This window comes from Protopterus annectens, chromosome 1.part0 (genome assembly GCF_019279795.1).
Source record: "Protopterus annectens isolate FY-2018-M chromosome 1.part0, PAN1.0, whole genome shotgun sequence".
Lineage (NCBI taxonomy): Eukaryota > Metazoa > Chordata > Ceratodontiformes > Protopteridae > Protopterus > Protopterus annectens.
The window spans coordinates 1,188,911,588-1,188,929,563 of NC_056725.1; positions in this window are offsets into that span (position 1 = coordinate 1,188,911,588).

Genomic DNA, 17,976 nt, shown 5'->3' on the forward strand with positions numbered 1-17,976 from the left:
TGGTCCCTTGGGCATCGGACTCGAACGTGGCACGCCTGCCGCTGGTATGTCCAGCATTACTTCCAATATCCAGCCCCAAGGCAGTTAACACAACATCCATGGGTCCACATGGTGTCCCAGCTGTACTCCACGGCGGGGAATTCTAACCCACACTTCGACAGCTGTGTAATCCTAGCCTCACCTCAGGATACTGCATTTGAGTAGTAGCACAGGGCCATTGTCAGTCAAGCACTCCACATAGATGGTGCCTCCACTGACCCTGCAAGTATTACCATACCATTAGTTTGACAAGCCTTTTAATTCTGCAAAGCCATGGAGATGGACTAATGGGACACATAGATGAGGGACATAGGGGACCCGATACTTTGGATACAACCCAGTTTAGCTTGGTCATAGTCAGATCATGCCCTTTACACGTGTTTCACTTTGTAGAATCAGTCACCAAGGCCATTGCTGAGGGTAAACCAGTCCATACAGCCTACCTCAACCCGCAGAGGCCGCCGACACAATACCCTCGGGTATACTTGATAAACCCGCCATCTTGAATGTAAATCCATACATCGCCCTATGGGTTGCAAACGGCTAGGTCACAGAACACACATGGCCATAGTTGCTGGCCATGTCATACCACAGCCAGTCACAGGTGGTGTCCCATGGGGCTCAGTCCTGGGTCCACTATTTCCAGCTTCTACATTTCCAATGTACACGCACACACAGGGGGGTTATGCGTGAAAATGTTTGCATACGACTGCAAACCGATGCCAAGGTCAGACACACATCTGACACAGATATCCTTCAGCAGTGCCTCACAGATGTGGATAAGTGGTACCAGAGACATGTCCTACAGCTAAATGCCAGGAAATGCATAGGCATACCCTTCGGGATGAACAAGGTTACCCCGAGCTACCATATAGGTGGCAGTCCACTGAACACGGAGGGGGTTACCAGTGATCTGGGGACACGTGTTGTTGTTAACCGTTCGTTAGACACACATGTTGCTAACATAGTTGTGTAGACCTTCCACATTGGCCACATCATCATGAAGGGATTCACATCTAGATCAGGGGAGGTCATTGTCCCCTTGTACTCATCACTCAATAGACCTATGATTGGGTACAATGCCCCGTTCAGAATGTATCTGACCCAACACCTGCAGCAGCTGGAAAGGCACCAACAGTTCTTCGACAAACGGATGCAGGGTCTCAGGTATATGTGTTATACTGACCAACTGAAAGGATTCCAGCTGTATACAATTGCATACCACTTGCCCAGAGGTGACCCGTGCCTGGCATGCACGGCTAGGTCGAACCCAGATCTGATGACTATGCTTCACGTCAATAAGGTAGATCCCTCAGAACCACAAGGGCAGCTGACGTACACCTTGACACTGTCATTAATCGAACGTGTTGTTGGGACGGATTCATCACCCAGACACTCACTATGCTGTGGAACGACATCCCAGTACATGTGAGGGCAAGCACCTCGCTGGCCTTCTGTTAGTATTTACACATGGATGTCTGATTGATTTATTTCTGTAACCTTCTAAATGAATGTTACATTAGCACATTGTGAATCTTTACATTTCGTTGGTCTATTTTACAGTACTCATATTCATACGGTTTATGTGTATATATTATGGTTCATTCATATTACTAGGTGTCTGCAGTTCTGTTAATATATTGGCACAATCCGTAGGACATATACATGTAGCTTACACAGTCAGACATTTGGAAAACATTTTATGTTGGTTCATGTTTCATATATGTACATATATTTCCATTTTCCGATGAATACTGTACCTTCAAGCAATGTCTGTTGTCCTCACTGTGTGGGATGTGTAACCCAAGTAAGGTTTGTTCGCTTGTCTGCCTTTAAGGCATGTAATTAGTACCTAGCACATCTAATGTACCAACCAATTAATGCTTGTAAATGTAGTAGGTTGGACTACATTGTATGTAGTCTGAATAAGTCTGCTTATGAAGCAGACGGCGTGCTCCAATAGACTATGGTGACTGACTTTAATTCTTGGTGTGCTCTGGTTGGTCACTGACGGTCCCTACAGTACCTCGTCTTTGCTTTGGACTTCATCGGCTGGTTGTCTGTGTTTCTTGTATGGGGAATGTCAACTGTAGTCCCTATGTGTATGACTTGTGTAATGCTTTACTACGGCAGTGTAATTCCACCGGGTTTGCATTTATGTGTGCCATCTTAGTCATACGCTTGTCCATCCATGTGAATTGCCTACTATACACTGGTATGGGGCTGTACACATTTCACACCTGCATTTTGCATTCCCCGGAATATGGTGTGCATTGTTAGCGGAGAGTGACGCATGTGCTACGCACACGTCCCTCCCACGGGGCGGGACAAAGGATTGCCTGCGAAACAACACCGAGGCCAGATTCTACATACCCAGACTCCCTTGACTGCAACAGTGGACAGTACCCATTACACATCCTTCATGTGTGCTGCAGTGTGATGTGGACGCAGCTGTATGGACCCGATACCCTGGGTATTTCTGTGCATGTGTGCTGCAGTTCATGGACAGCTATCATCAACATTGAACACGCCATGCGCCTATGTGTACCTGTGACGTGGTGACGACAATTAGATCACATGAGTAATGCAGGAAGCTAGCAGGCATGCTCTGAACAGAATTTTTGGGTCCTACAATGGACACCGATGTGCATATGTCAAGTTAGATGTTGCTGGACTGTGTCCACCTGCCCAGTGCTTTTCACTGCTGGTGTATGTTCCCAATCGCGATGTCTGTTTGACTACCCATTCCACATGGTGCCACATAACCGCCTCCGCTAGTACTGTGAACAACTGACATACATCCAAAGATGGTGGTTACCAACTGCTTCATATAAACCTCAGACATCCCAATGGGACATATCCGCCACTATATTTCCAATATAACACCACCAGAACATGTTGCTTACCTATGCATTCATGTAACCATGTTGTCTTCGTAGGTGGGAATGCCATAGTTTACACATCCTACGTGACGTTGTGTGTGTGCCATTAGTATGTGTTCCACAGGTCGCACATCTGTTCCGCTGTACGGTAGCGGGTGCTCCTCAGTCTGTTGCTGGCAGACTGAGTGCTGTGTACGCCGGTGTTGGCACGAGAGTCCGGCTCTGTATGTGGAATGTCAACTGTGGTCCCTATGTGTATTTCCTGTGTCATGCCTTACCGCGGCTGTGTCATTTACCCGTGTTTGCAGTTGTGGGTGCCATCCTGGCCATACGGGTGTCCATCCATGACAATTGCCTACTGGACACTACTATAGGGCTGTACACATTCCACACCTACATTTAGCATTCTCCGGAGTATGGTTAGCATTATTAGCGGAGAGTAAGGCAGGTGCTACGCACAAATCCCTCCCACAGGGCGGGTAGAAGGATTGCCTGCGAAACAACACCGAGCACAGAGTCTGCATACCCAGAATCCCTTGACCGCAACAATTGCCAGTATCCATTACACATCCGTCCTGTGTGCGGAAGTGTGATGTGGATGCAGTGCTATGGACCCGGTACCCTGTGTATTTCTGTGCATCTGTGCTGCATTACATGGACAGCTATCAGCAACATTAAACACGCTTATGTGCATATGTGTACCTGTGACGTCAATGAGTTCACTTAAGTGTTGAAAGAATGCGGCATTCCTGTCTTTAGACAAATTTTTGGGTCCTACATTGGACACCACTGTGCATATGTAAAGTGTAGAGCTTGTGGGACTGTGTCCTTGTGAGCAGTGGGTTTCACTGATACTGTGTGTTCAGGAATCGCGGATGTCTGTTGGACTACCCATTCCACATGGTGCTACATAACCAGGTGATGTACTACTGTGGACAAATTACATACATCCACCAATGCTGGTTAGCAAATGCTCAATTTAAACCGCAGACTTCCCAATGGGACATATCCGTCACTGTATTTCCACTATAACACCACCAGAACATGTTGCTTACCTATGCATTCATTTAACCATGTTGTCTTCATAGGTGGGATAGCCATAGTTTACATATCCTACTTGACGTTGTGTGTGTGCCATTAGTATGTGTTCCACAGGTCGCACATCTGTTACGCTGTACGGTAGCGGGAGCTCCTCAGTCTGTTGCTGGCAGGTTGAGTGCTGTGTACGCCGGTGTTGGCACGACGGTCCTGCTTTGTATGTGGAATGTCAACTGTAGTCCCTATGTGTATTTCCTGTGTTATGCCTTCCCGCGGCTATGTCATTTACCCGTGTCTGCAGTTGTGGGTGCCATTCTGGCCATACGGGTGTCCATCCATGACAATTGCCTACTGGACAGTAGTATGGGGCTGTACACATTACACACCTACATTTAGCATTCTCCGGAGTATGGTTTGCATTATTAGCGGAGACTGAGGCAGGTGATACAAGACACATCCTCCCACGGGCGGAGAAAGTATTGCCTGCGAAACGACACCGAAAGCACAGAGTCTACATACCCAGAATCCCTTGACTGCAACAATTGATAGTACCCATTACACATCCGCCATGTGTGCGGAGGTGTGATGTGGATGCAGTTGTATGGACCGGTACCCTGGGTGTTTCTGTGCATCTGTGCTGCATTATTGCACTGCTATCAGCAACATTAAACACTCTTATGTGCATATGTGTACCTGTGACGACAATGATTTCGGGTACACATTGAAATAAGACATAATTTGGTTCTTTCCACAATTTGTGGGTCCTACAATGGACACCACTGTGCATATGTAAAGTGTAGAGCTTGTCGGACTGTGTCCTTGTGAGCAGTGGGTTTCACTGATGCTGTGTGTTCAGCAATTGTGTATGTGTGCTTGACTACCCATACTGTGTTGTGCTACAGGAACCATGTGTTCCGACACCAGAAACCAATGCTATACATCCAATGTTGCAGGTTAACAACCACTTTCATACCATACCCAGAGGTCACGATTGGGAGGTATTGCCACTTTATTATCGGAACAACACCCCCAGACTGTGTACATCATGGGAACTTTAGGCCAGTCTTACCGCCATTTCCAATTGTAATTGGCAGACACATGTCAATACATGTATGATAACACATATTGTCATGCAGAAGTTGATCTATGTTATTTGGACAGTGGCTTCTGCTTTTGGCATCCGTTGCTGTGAGTGTTGCCAGTTACCATACACATTGCTTGCTCAGAGGCAGACTACACAGTACTGCGCTGTACTGTGGTCTCCTTGAAGGACCCTGAGCCAGTGGTCAATGGTACAGCAGCCACTGCATAAATCACATTTGCCATCTACCAGTACCTACAGGACTGCATGAGCCAGTCATTCACTTACCCAACTGTGGTTCACTGTACCAATGCCAAGCATCCAGTGTGGTGTACCCCAGCCATACACAAAATGTACAACACGAGGAGGTGGCTACTACAAGGTGGAGCAGACACCTTGTGAGGTGTGACACCCTTGGTCATCATATGTGTAGACTTACACACTGTCATGAAATAGTCCAGGGCACATTCCACAGATATACCTACATGGACCTGGCTAACAATCATACCACCTTCAGTTGCTATACTGGACACCTGGGAGCTCAGTCCCACATATGCTCTGACTGGGTTCACATAGAGGTGGGGTTTACTCAACATACACACATTGCCAACATACAGGCTGACAAGTCCAGTGAGGACATCTCCACACCCTCCCCCACACATGAGGAGATGTGTGTACCACTGGTTTGTGGTCACCTAATGTTCTGTGACACACAGGTGGGACATGCTCTCTCCAGGGTAGTGGACATAGCATCGATGAGACCAGCTGGTGACCCCGCTGTGTACTCCACTATCTCGGTTATGAATTAGACCCACAGTTAGGACAGCTATTTCTTTGTAGCCTCACCTCAGGTAGGGTACCCAGGTTGTGTCACATGGCAACTGTAGTCCCACGTCAGAAGGCCAATACCTCCACTGAGGCTGGTTATTACTGTCCCATTACCCTGAGGATAACTGTCTGCAAAGACATGGGGAGGGATCATACTGTGGCTCGTACCTGACTGCATAGGGGACATACTTACTTTGACTCACACACGGTTTGTCTTGTTCAGGGGCGGTTCATGCCTTTAAAGCATGGTTGACATTTTCAGGACAGTCGCCGAGGCCACTGATGGGGGTGTTGCAGTCCATACAGCCTACCTCAACCTGGCAAAGCCCTTCATCACATTACCCCCCTCAGGTATCGTTGATAAACCCATTGGCTGATGTGAACACGCACATCACAGAATGTGTTGTAAACTGTCTATGTGACACAACCCACACGGTCATAGTTGCTGGCAGCATATCAGACCTACTGCCTGTCAGAAGTGGTGTCCCATGGGGCCCTTCCATGTGTGCACCCCTGTCATACACCTACATCTTCATGGTACAGGCACACACAGGGGTGCTATGGGCAACAGTGTTTGTAGATGACTGCAAAACAGGTGCCATAGTGGGACAGACATCTGACACAGATATCCTGCGAAGGGGCCTCCCAGGTATGCATATCTGCTGTCAGGGACATGTCCCACAGCTAAATGCAACGTCATGCGACATCATACCTGTGGAGAGGTACTAGGTCACCCCTGTCCAGCATATAGGTGGCTGTCCACTCAGCACAGGGGTGTTTACCAGGAATCAGGGGACAGTGTTGGACGGTCACCATTCATTCCACACACACGTTGCTATCGTGGTTGTGTGGGTCTTCTACATTGGCCACCTGTTGGTGCAGGGATTCACATCTACATCAGGCTAGGTCATTGTTCCCTTGTACCCATTACGTGTTACACCTATGATCTACTACGTTGCCCCATTCAGACTGTATCTGACCATACACCTACAGCAGCTGGGAAGCCCACATAGGTTGATCGTTGTACAGATGCAGGATGACACCATTTTGTGTAATGCTGCCCCACATGTAGGACCCCTGCCACATCATGTCACATACCTGCTGTTTGGTGTTGACCTGTGCCTGACATACAAGGCCATGTCAACCCATATGTCATGTGTATGCTTCACCTACTGTATCTGCATCCCTCAGAATCAGTGGGGCAGGTGACATTTACCTTGTCACGGTCATTCGTGGGATGTGTTTGGGTGACACATATATCACCCAGACAATCATTATGCTGTGGATCTACATCACAGTACATGTGAGACAGACATCCTTCCTAGCCTTGTTCGCAGCTATGTTGTCCATTGGATGGAGAATTGCAGGTATAGGCCAGGGATTACATCATTATCACTGCTTGACGGAGATACAGCAATATCATGGGTATTTCATCTGAGGCACAGAAGGTTGGCAAAGTCATCCTAACTATGGTGTAGTATTATGGCTGGGCCTGGGACGATGGCCTACCCTGTACCTATGGCCGTGTGAACCTATATTCATCGTTTGTCACATGTACAATTGTCTATCCACTATAGTATTTCGCCACTGTATATTTCTGTGGCACATGATTGTCCTCTGTATTACATGCAGGTATGCTGTGTACGTTGCACATACGTCACAGTTGATGACAGTGTATCTGTGTCCCTAACACTGTGATACTGAGGACTACCACACATCCTTCACAGCATTACATGCATATGTCCATTCTATTCTTCTTTGGCCTATGGGGTGTTAAGGCAAACATTACTCAAGTCCCTGTTTGTGCATGCTTCATGTTGGTGTTTGACCAGGCTCCGTTGCAGTCATGTGTTGGACAGTAGTGTGTCTGTGTGTTTGCCATGTGTTTTAATTGCCAGTACATCTGTGGGAGGTGTAGTTGGCACATGTTCCTCTTTGCAGGGACACCCATCCTGGTGTTTGTGTCATGCATCTGCACTTGGCACGTGCCATATGTCCTGTACTATTCCCACAGTCGTGTATGCCTTCATGCACTACTACTGCGTGTTACTGGCTGTGTGTATGTGGTACACATGGACATTGTGATGTTTGTCTTGACCTATTCCAATGCTAGAACGTAAACATCTGTCAATTAAGTCTTTTAAATCAAACTGTAACACTCATTCGTATTTTCAACATGACACTCATTAACAGAGGAAGCTGGGATTAATAACATTTTATTAGTGTGCAGCAGGAGGCAAAGGAGTATGCAGTCAAAGTTTAGACATTTGTTCAACTCTATACATGTTACATCTGTATGAGCATTCTGTATACTATCATCCTTTGCACACATTAATGATGTTGTCAGTCACAAGGCATTTACATTGCTAGAGTACAGAACATTGTATTCCTACAACAGTGCTCAGGTAATGCTTATTACATGTTTTCCCATGAGGATAGCCCAACCTTGCAAGCCACATATTCAGTTAGACTGTACTTTGGTAAGTTCTGCTCTGACACAGTTCCAACACTGTTCATATTCAGTCCTCACTCCGTGTCCTACTAGGTTCCTGTGTCTCTCTGCTGAGCAGCTGTACTCTGTGTTACAGCTCACAAGCCTATCCTCCTCAGTAGAGGGATGACAGATACACCTGTACATACATGTATTATTGTCTAACCGAGCAGATGACTAATGCTGACTGACATACACCTGCTGCACTGGTTACTGCTAGGGTTAGGGTTCAATCACACTGCAGCTACACTACAAGCAATTACATGCATGAGAAGCTGTACTGCTATATTGTCAGGTAGAATAATATGCATTATACACTATTAGCTTCTAAATTTGCACGTCATATTATGTTTAAATATGTATTTTGCTAACATTCTCCCTCCTTTGATTGCTTCTACTCTATCCAGAGACATATACAACATTATTTCATTCCCTGGCGTCTTCCTCTGTGGAACGTTTAACTAGGCAAGTAATTTGATGTACATTGCAAGTAGGATTGCATTTTCTATTGAGAAATACCACTACAGGTCTTGATACATAGTCTCGGTACAGGTATGTTGCCAGAGTCCCTGACTAATACTTACATGCACAGTATCCCGCACTAGACACATGCTCCCAATATGAGCAGAACAACACAAATGGCAATCATGATATTCAGTATGACTGACCCCATCCACCCAATGGTTTGTGGAAATGGTTCGGCAGTGGGTTTGGGCCTGGTTCCGCCATGGATGACACCTGCTATATTACCTGTAGGTGGGCGTTGCTTTTGGTCTCTTCATGTGGTAGTTGGACACAGCGATCTTCTTCAGTAAGCGCGCACGTACCAATTCTCAGCGCCACGGTGCAGTCGCACTATTACATTTTGTGACACAACAGTTCTCATTGCATCCAGTTCATCAGTCACATGTTCAGGAGCGTGAAGTCACATTCATCCTTCCTCCGACAGTTTTTGATAACTTCCTCTGTTCCCTGATTGATTTCACTACTCCAGAAGCTGGGGGTGTTCCAGCCCATGTTGTGACGCTGTCACTGAAGTCCATATGAATCGGTATTCCTTTATCTCTTGCAGAGGACTGACATGTCAGAACAGCTTCCATTTCACCCACTGGCTTAGTAGGTGTCTCGACTGTGTTCCCAGTTCTTTGAGCTATATGTGTTATAGTTCGTTTCGCACCCACAGGCAATTGTACAGTATGTCATGTGACTGGAGCCAGATAACCCAAATAACAACTGCCGGACCAATTCCCAGGTAACCATTGCTATGCTTATTTCCCACAAACAACATTACTATATTGTACTTTATTACTGATGCGGGTTACCTCTGCATGTAACAAATTCCTGTCTCGAACAGAGGACTGTTTTACAATTCAGGATGTTTCTGCACATCCTTCAACATTGTTCTCATGATGTTTCAATACAAATTAGGAATGGTGCTACAAGTAGTACTGTGATCTTTGGCTGTTATATGACATTTGTAAGACACAGTTATGTTACAAATACTCCCACCAACTGAAACTGTACCATGTTTATGATAACATACAATTCCTTTTTGTGTAACGGGTAAGTACATTGCCACGTTGTCCTGTGATCTCACAGAACCTGTATCAAAGTGTAGATATTCACAAGTCTCAATCTATCCCCGAGGGGACAACATGCATCTGAAGTCCTCCATATGATGTAGGTATGGCAGTACAAACACAGCAATTTCATGTGTTCCTAGTCTCTATATGCACACGCATCATGCCTAGGTATCTGTTGAAGTGTGGAAGACACTCTGTGGCCAGTTCATCACGTATCAGTATTTGTATCCGTGTAGTTATATGCAGGTAAGGTCCCGGAAATTGTAACGTAAACACAAACATGGTTAATAGGTGTATAATCATTAGGACAGCAAACATAAATGTCTTTGGGGTTGCTTTGTATTGTTATACAGTCTTCGCCGGGTGATTCGGACTCTTTGGTATATCAGCTACAAGATGTCAATCAGACTTGATATCCTTTACCAGTTTGAGAAATGTGAGGTGGACCCAGGACGACCTCTCTGCAAACTTTACTGCGGTAGGCGCTGCCAACAGTACCCGGTACAGACATTCGCACTGTCCACTTGGCAATAATGTTCTTTGGATAACAGTGACATACACACAGGATACTGGTGTCAGCTATGCTTCCGCCTTCCCTTGCTCTTATCTGTAACAGACTTTAACTGAAGAACACTGTTACTAGTTAACAATCCTCTCATGTCACCTACTACTGAGTCATTGACCTCCGGCTCTGCAGGCATGACAGCTTTCCACTCTGGCACATGATATGCCATTCCACATACTACTCAAGTGGGTGCAGCACTTTACTTTTGGAACTGTTGTCATGCTCAGCAATGCTAGAGGTAGACAGCTCATGTAACTCGTCTGGATGTCACCCACCAAACTCCTCTACTTATGTCTCGGGATCCCATTCTACGGCGGCAGCAGTCGTGCTGAGTGTGGGTTGTACATGCAATTGACATTCATGGTAATACGAAGTAATCCCCAGGTAGCGTGATTGTCTGGTTAACTACATGTGTTCTATTGTCACTGTAGCTTCTTTACAGCATGCCAGATCTAGGGATACTTAATTTTACTGGCACCTTTGCCACTGCTGCTGCATCCGGATTACTGGTTGTGAATGCTTCTACCCATTTTGATTATATATATGTGTAATCGCTAAACAGTATTTGTTCCCTTCACATTTATGCAGATGTATGAATTCCATACAAATAGTACGGAACGGTTAGGGTGGTGTGGGTAAACTCACTCCCTTCGGTTTAAATACTCCCTGTGCATGATATCTACGGCAAACGTGACACGCTGCTGATGAGGTTTGTATGTGGTTCGTAATTCCGTATGTTAGGCTTATTCTGTTAACCAAATGTACCATCCCCTGTTGAGACATGTCTCTACCCATGGCTCCACGAAGCCGCATATCTGAATATATTGGACGTTAATATTGGCTTTATCACTGTGGATATGTGCAGTCCGTGTTCAAGGATTGCTCCTCGGCATAACCACGTCGGCTTTTCTGCTTTCGTAGTTGCTGTTTGCATTGTTTGTACAGTTTCTACATCTAAACAGTCTGAGGTTTGTCATTCCTCATTCACACAGACACTTTCCAACTGTGACGCTGCTTGTTTTGCAGGTGCATGAGCTCATGCCTCAACTTTCCTACTGTTATCCTGTTGCTTTCTATGCCCTGCACATTTACAATTACCTACTTCAGTGGGTAACTGCATGTAGTCTAATGCATTCAGGTTCGTATGCATGATTAATCGATTTACCGGTGGATGTTTTCATTCCCCTATTCTTCCACTGCTGCTCATAAACATGCACTGCACAGACAACAGAATGACTATTAGGACATATGTCCACACATCATTTTTCCGCTACAGTACAAGCACGTGTTAAAGCTATCTATTCTGCTGCTTGAGCAGACACGTTATGCTGCAGGGTTTGGCCGTCTACAATGTCATTATCAATGACTACTGCATAAACTACTTCATTCATTCCTGTAGGACTCTGTCTACATGATCCGTACACATTAACTGTCACCTCTGCATCATCTAAGGGTATACCAGTGTTATCATGTCTGTGTGTAGTTATTTAATCCATATCGTATAGGCAACTGTGTGGTGTGCCATACACAGGTGTCAGACGTGACGTTGATAGGTTTCATGTTGTACAACGTTCAATCACCATGTGAGGTTGACTCAGTGGTATGGTCAGACATGACAAATGTCTAGCACGAGTCAGGAATTCTATCTTCTCTTGCAGCGGATTGATCGCAACTGCATGACACATTCTCACAGTGAGAGGGTGGTGTAGTAACATTACGGCCGAGCCATGTACTGCCATGGGTGCTACAACAACTGCCTGTACACATTGTGGCACTGACCATGCCACAGTGTCCAACTGCAATGAGTAGTCAGCTATTTAGCGTTGCTTACTTCCCTGCTGTTGCATCAAGACTGACGTCATATATCTCCGCTTACAATCTACGGACTGACAACATGTGTTATGATTATTCACGAGACCTACTACAGCTGTTGAGGCTATCAATCGGTCTAGTGTCCATAACACTGTTTATGCTACTGTAATCCGGTGTACTATGTGTTGTGCTGCCATAAGTGTATTAAAGGTTAAGGCAAACAATACAGCGGATTCCACAGCATTGTTTGGTATCCAGATTTAACATGTGTTAGTCGGGCCAGACACGACATCATTCCCTTCTTGTTAGTTGGCTCGGGTTCTTATTATATTGCTACCTTCCTATCGTCATGTGATGTTCTACCCTACTTGGTAATTGACCTGTATTCTCTGTAGTTGCAATTTATGCTTGCTTACTTTATGTCCCTGTTCTGCTGATAATCTCATTAATGCTATTGTATCTTACTTACATTGCTGCTGGGTAGGGGCCGCAAGCAGAATATCATCCAATTAAAGTGGAGCTTGACTGGCCCCGGGTGCAGTTGACACCGGAATGTAGCTGGCCATCCCCTGTGAGAATATCGTTGTACTTTCACAGTAGCCCCGCGATAGCCGGGTATGGCTGTATCTGTCACCCTGACTGTACAAGCAAAGCAATACGGACTATGTGGATGTATAGGTATTGCAAAGTAAGCATAGCTTATATGTACCACGGTTAGATACTTCTGTGGCATGTTCATAGCATTGAATATAGTGTGTGGGTCTGGCACCAATGCTACCCTACGTATTCTTACATGATTTACAGCTTATACATACTGTACCATCCGCCATTCCCCTTTTGGTTTCGGATCGGGAGATACAGGGGTATTGCATGGTGAATAGCGATTACTTTGTGGATGGGGAATTCCCTCTATGACTTTGCAGATATCTTCTGGTGTCCACGGTCTATACGCTACGGGGGTTGGGTCCTGGCCTTCCTGTCCTGCATGATGGTTCGGTACTTCAATTAATTGACAGATATCCTCACTCTGTTTTAGTACTGTGTTCTTACTCGGGTGTCCCTAGGTATGTTACGTGTTCGGGATGTGGTTTCAATAGCTTCTATTACATTTGTTCGTTGTGCTACCTCTGTTGCCACAGGATAACGTGTGGGGACTAGCCTGCCCTCCCGCTTAATATCCTGCATGTGGTATCTGCGGTGGTAGGGTGTTGTGGGGGGGGGGGCGATCGCTACTACTGTATTATGATCTTCTCTGTGTATGTATGATGCTTAGCCATTTGTAGTGTTCTATTCCTTCGCTACACTACCTCAGTCCACCGATATGCATGACGGATACCCAATTGTCGCTGTTTTGTCGCCTGCACATCTTAGGGCTGCCACCTTTTCCAATGCACAATGTGGGACATTAGTGTTCGGAACGTGTAATTTGCCTGGAAAATGCATACCCACGGCCAGTACATACGACAGGTATTCACTATTTGCCAGGAGAGCGAACAATTGTTGTAGCATTTCAGTTGCTTATTCTGTTTATTATTATATTTTGCTGTTCCACATACAAATTTACTGTTTTATGCTACCATTTTGATATATATCTGGGAAATGTTTGTCCTGAGATATCAGGACATTTGACATTTGTTCGTTTTATTTACAGGACACGGCTGGCCAGAGAGGGCATATCCCTCTCAGGGTGGAACAGGTGTTTACCTTGGAACATATGCATCAAATTTTCAGGGATTACAATGTTTCAGTAACCATATGTTGCCTAATATGCCATCAATGTCATATTTATTAGCCCATTTTGCTGCGTAACTCACATTATGTGCTCTCTGCGATTGCATATTCTTCACGTCACCCGTCAAACGCGGATCACATGATCTGTTGCTTCAATAATCTCCCATATCCTCTACACGGCTGCTACGTACGCTTCTGTCATAACACGTGTGTCTCCATCCCTGTATCCACAGTAGTGTCTCTAATCACTATTTACTCTGCTGTGTGTTCCCTTGACCTATCTTCAGATTTAACAGTATGTGGGTAGGTCTTCGACGCGATATCACTACTGTTAACAGAAACACAATGTAGTGTGGGCGCTGATCTACAATGGACACAAAAGGCAGACACTCCTTACCTGGGCCTCCTGTTTAAGGCTGCACGCTTTCTTCTTGGGATCCAGTTTTCCGCTTTTCAGCCACAGATCAGACAGTAAACAGCCTCTTTACACACAACAATTCAGTCGGAGGTCTTTTCATTCAAGAAGAACCATTTCTGCATATTCTCCAGCGCATATGTCTAACCAGCCATGCACTCTGACCTGTAGCTTACCAAGGGAATTCCGGATTACAAGGATCACAATGTGAAATAAGTTGTTACAACCAGACTGTACTTATCAGTAGGCTTTTCTAAGTGACAGCCGATAACACAGGAGGCTCGGGTTCAGAACGTTTTAGTAGTGTACACAGGCAGGCTAAATAATATACAGTCCAAGTATGAGAGTTTTGTCTGACTCTATACAGTAAGCAGTTTCTTTATATAGTGTTTACAATCAGCTTTTGCCCACCTTACTGACGTGGTCGGTCACAGGGCATTTCCATCACTATGGTCCGCAATAGTCTATACATACGTGGGTGCTGGGGTCGTGCTCTTAAATTGTTTTCTCATGGGAATAACACAGCCTTGCAAGGCACCTTGTACATTACAGTATCCTTTTGTGATTGTGGCTGTTTCAAGGACCCTAGACTGTTACGATACAGTGGACAGTTAATTTCTTAATACGTTGCTTTGTCTCTCTGGTAGGGAGTTGTACTGCTATCTTCGATAGAGCTCACAAGGCCATCCTCCTCTGGGGAAGGAGTGCTGTTATGCATGTACATACATTTATTGTTCTGTAACCCAGCAAATAATTAATGATGACAGACATGAGCCTGCTGTACTGCTTACTGCCAGGTTCAGAATTCCATCACAGTACAGCTTAGCTTCACCAATTACATGCAGACTTAGTTCTACTGCCATATTGTACGGTACAATTCAATACATTAGATAGTATTTCGAGTGTAAACTGGAACTTCATATGTGTTTCTATATATTTTACGAACAACATCCATCCGGCCATATGCATGTTGTTCCGTCCTTTACCTTGCCCGTGTGTATTTGTCCGTCCAGCTACGCTAATCTCCACATGTGATGTCGCAGTTTGCCCTTCTTTGCCTGTAGCACCCTGTTAGGACGTCCTGTTTGTTAGGCACCTGTTCCGCTATATGTGATCGACTTCACAGCAAAGATAATCATCGATGCGGTGGTCCAACGACCCGACTTGTCCACATGTGTACAGTTATGTGCACCGTGTCGTATGCAAACATAGATGGTTTGGACGGGTACATACTACATGCCGATGTACACATTCTGCTGACACATTCACATGCAGCCATTTACATATCTGTACCTGCGGTGGGTTGGGGACATGTGGGGTACGATTTGCCCGCGTGGCATTGCCTAACACAAACATCTTACCACAGTTCAGGTATGCACATTGTGTGTGGTTGTATAGCTGCACACGGATGCTAGCAGGTTTGGGTGCAGGGGTATACATGGGTGTGACTGACATGTACAATGAGGCTATTGTGTGGTACATCCGAATGCATGGGTTCTGCTTCTGGATATTACACTTCATCATACACCATCCAGTGTATGCAACAGAGACGTTGCTGGGTCTGGGATATGTTGCTATGCACATGTTTGCCTGTGTTTGAGGTATCTTGCTTCCTTACTGTTGTTATGTCAGCACAGCTACCCGGCTATGTACTGTCAGTACTGCTTGTGACCATTATGGTTGGCACCTTTTCCAATGCCCATAGTGGGGCATGTTATGTGGGCACTTCGAAATTTGCAGGACTACACATACTCAGGCCTAGTGCAGTTGACAGAACTTCACTTGTTTGCCATACTATGAGCTTATTCTGTAAGCGTTTGGGTTCCTTATTTATTTTCTTATGCCATGTCTGTGTTCCATATCGTAATGTATATGTTTTATGCTACTATTTACATGTATATTGCGGGAATTTGCATGGCAGGGGATCGGAGGTCATTTTCCATTTTTACGATTGTTGCAGGGACACGACTGTCCAATCAGGGACTGTCCATGGCACATTGGGACAGCAGGTAACCCTGGTGACCATGGCCATGTCGCTACTGGGGTTTCCACCTTTTCCATTTTCCGATCTGGGATATTTCCGGAACTCACATCTGACTTTACAGGCCGACACATACAAACGGTCACTATATAGCATGGAAATTCACTTGCTTGCCTAAATAATATGCTTATTATTGTGGCAATTTCCTTGCTTATTCTGTTTTTTGTGTCATTTAGGTATTTCTGTTACAGAAATAACCAATTCATGCTACCATTACATTAAATACGGATATCATTGTGTCCTACAATCGTAGCACGTCAGCCATTTGTAATACGCTTTTTCGGGACACAACTGTCCATGGGGTGACTGCCCCAACGAAAGTGGGACAGGTGGTGACCTTAGTCGCTGCTCCTATGTCGGTGCGGGGCGCTGACATGCGGCTGTACACCTTCTCTGAGTGTAAACACTGACAGTGCATTGCGGGAGGAACGCGGTCTTATGCGTATCCTTTACTCCTTGGACGGGTACACTTATGCCTTCGTGGCTTCTATTTGCTTCTCCATTAATTTGGGACGGGGACTATGTTGCATACTGTACATGCGTTTCATTCTGCACAGGACCTGGCTGCTGCCATTACTATTGTGGGCGGACCATGGCTGTCAGCACATTAGGTTGCTCACCTCATGCTGGCTTAGACACGCCTCCAGACGCATCCTACCTGGGCTCGCTCACGTACACTACGCACGTGTCTGTGATTCCGGTGCACTCTCATTAATATGTATATGGCGCTACTGCGCCGGATATTCCATGCACCGCCGGCGCAGGCCTTACGCCGGCCTTGCGCCGAGCTTCATGAATCCCGGGGCAAGTCCGCATAATTAACTGTTTATTTTACATTATAATAAACCAATCCATAATCTAACCCAAAATACTGAGAACATAAACCTTTAGGAAACTATAAACCAAAAATACAAAAATAAAAATAAACAATGCAAATGGACAACAATATGTACAAATATTTGTGCAAAAAAATCTTATGTAAAGTTGTATGAGAAAACAGTATATGAAAACAAAATTTATGTGAGAAGGGGGCTATAGTTTTGCTGACCTCAATTTCAATACGGGGGCAATAGACAAGACTTTGTTTAAACAAGGAGGCCTACTAGCCTATAAATACAATTGCTAATGCAATTCATAGTATTCTAAAAAGTCTTCTCTTTGCCCCCTCTTGGATTTTATACAACTACTCCAGGACCGAAAATCTAAAGCTGCCATTATGACAATCTCTAGATGGCTTAACATAAAAATGCAAACAGAAAACAATTCTACAATTTAACAAAAATAGAAAAAGAAGTGTTACATGATTTAAGGTCCAACAATTCCATATGGATTATGAAACCTGATAAGAGTGGTGGGATTGTCATCATGGCCAAATTAGAATATACTGGTAAAATGCTGAACTGTTTCATGATGATATTTATGTTAATGTATGTAGGAATGAAGTTAATATTTCCTATAGTAAGACAGACA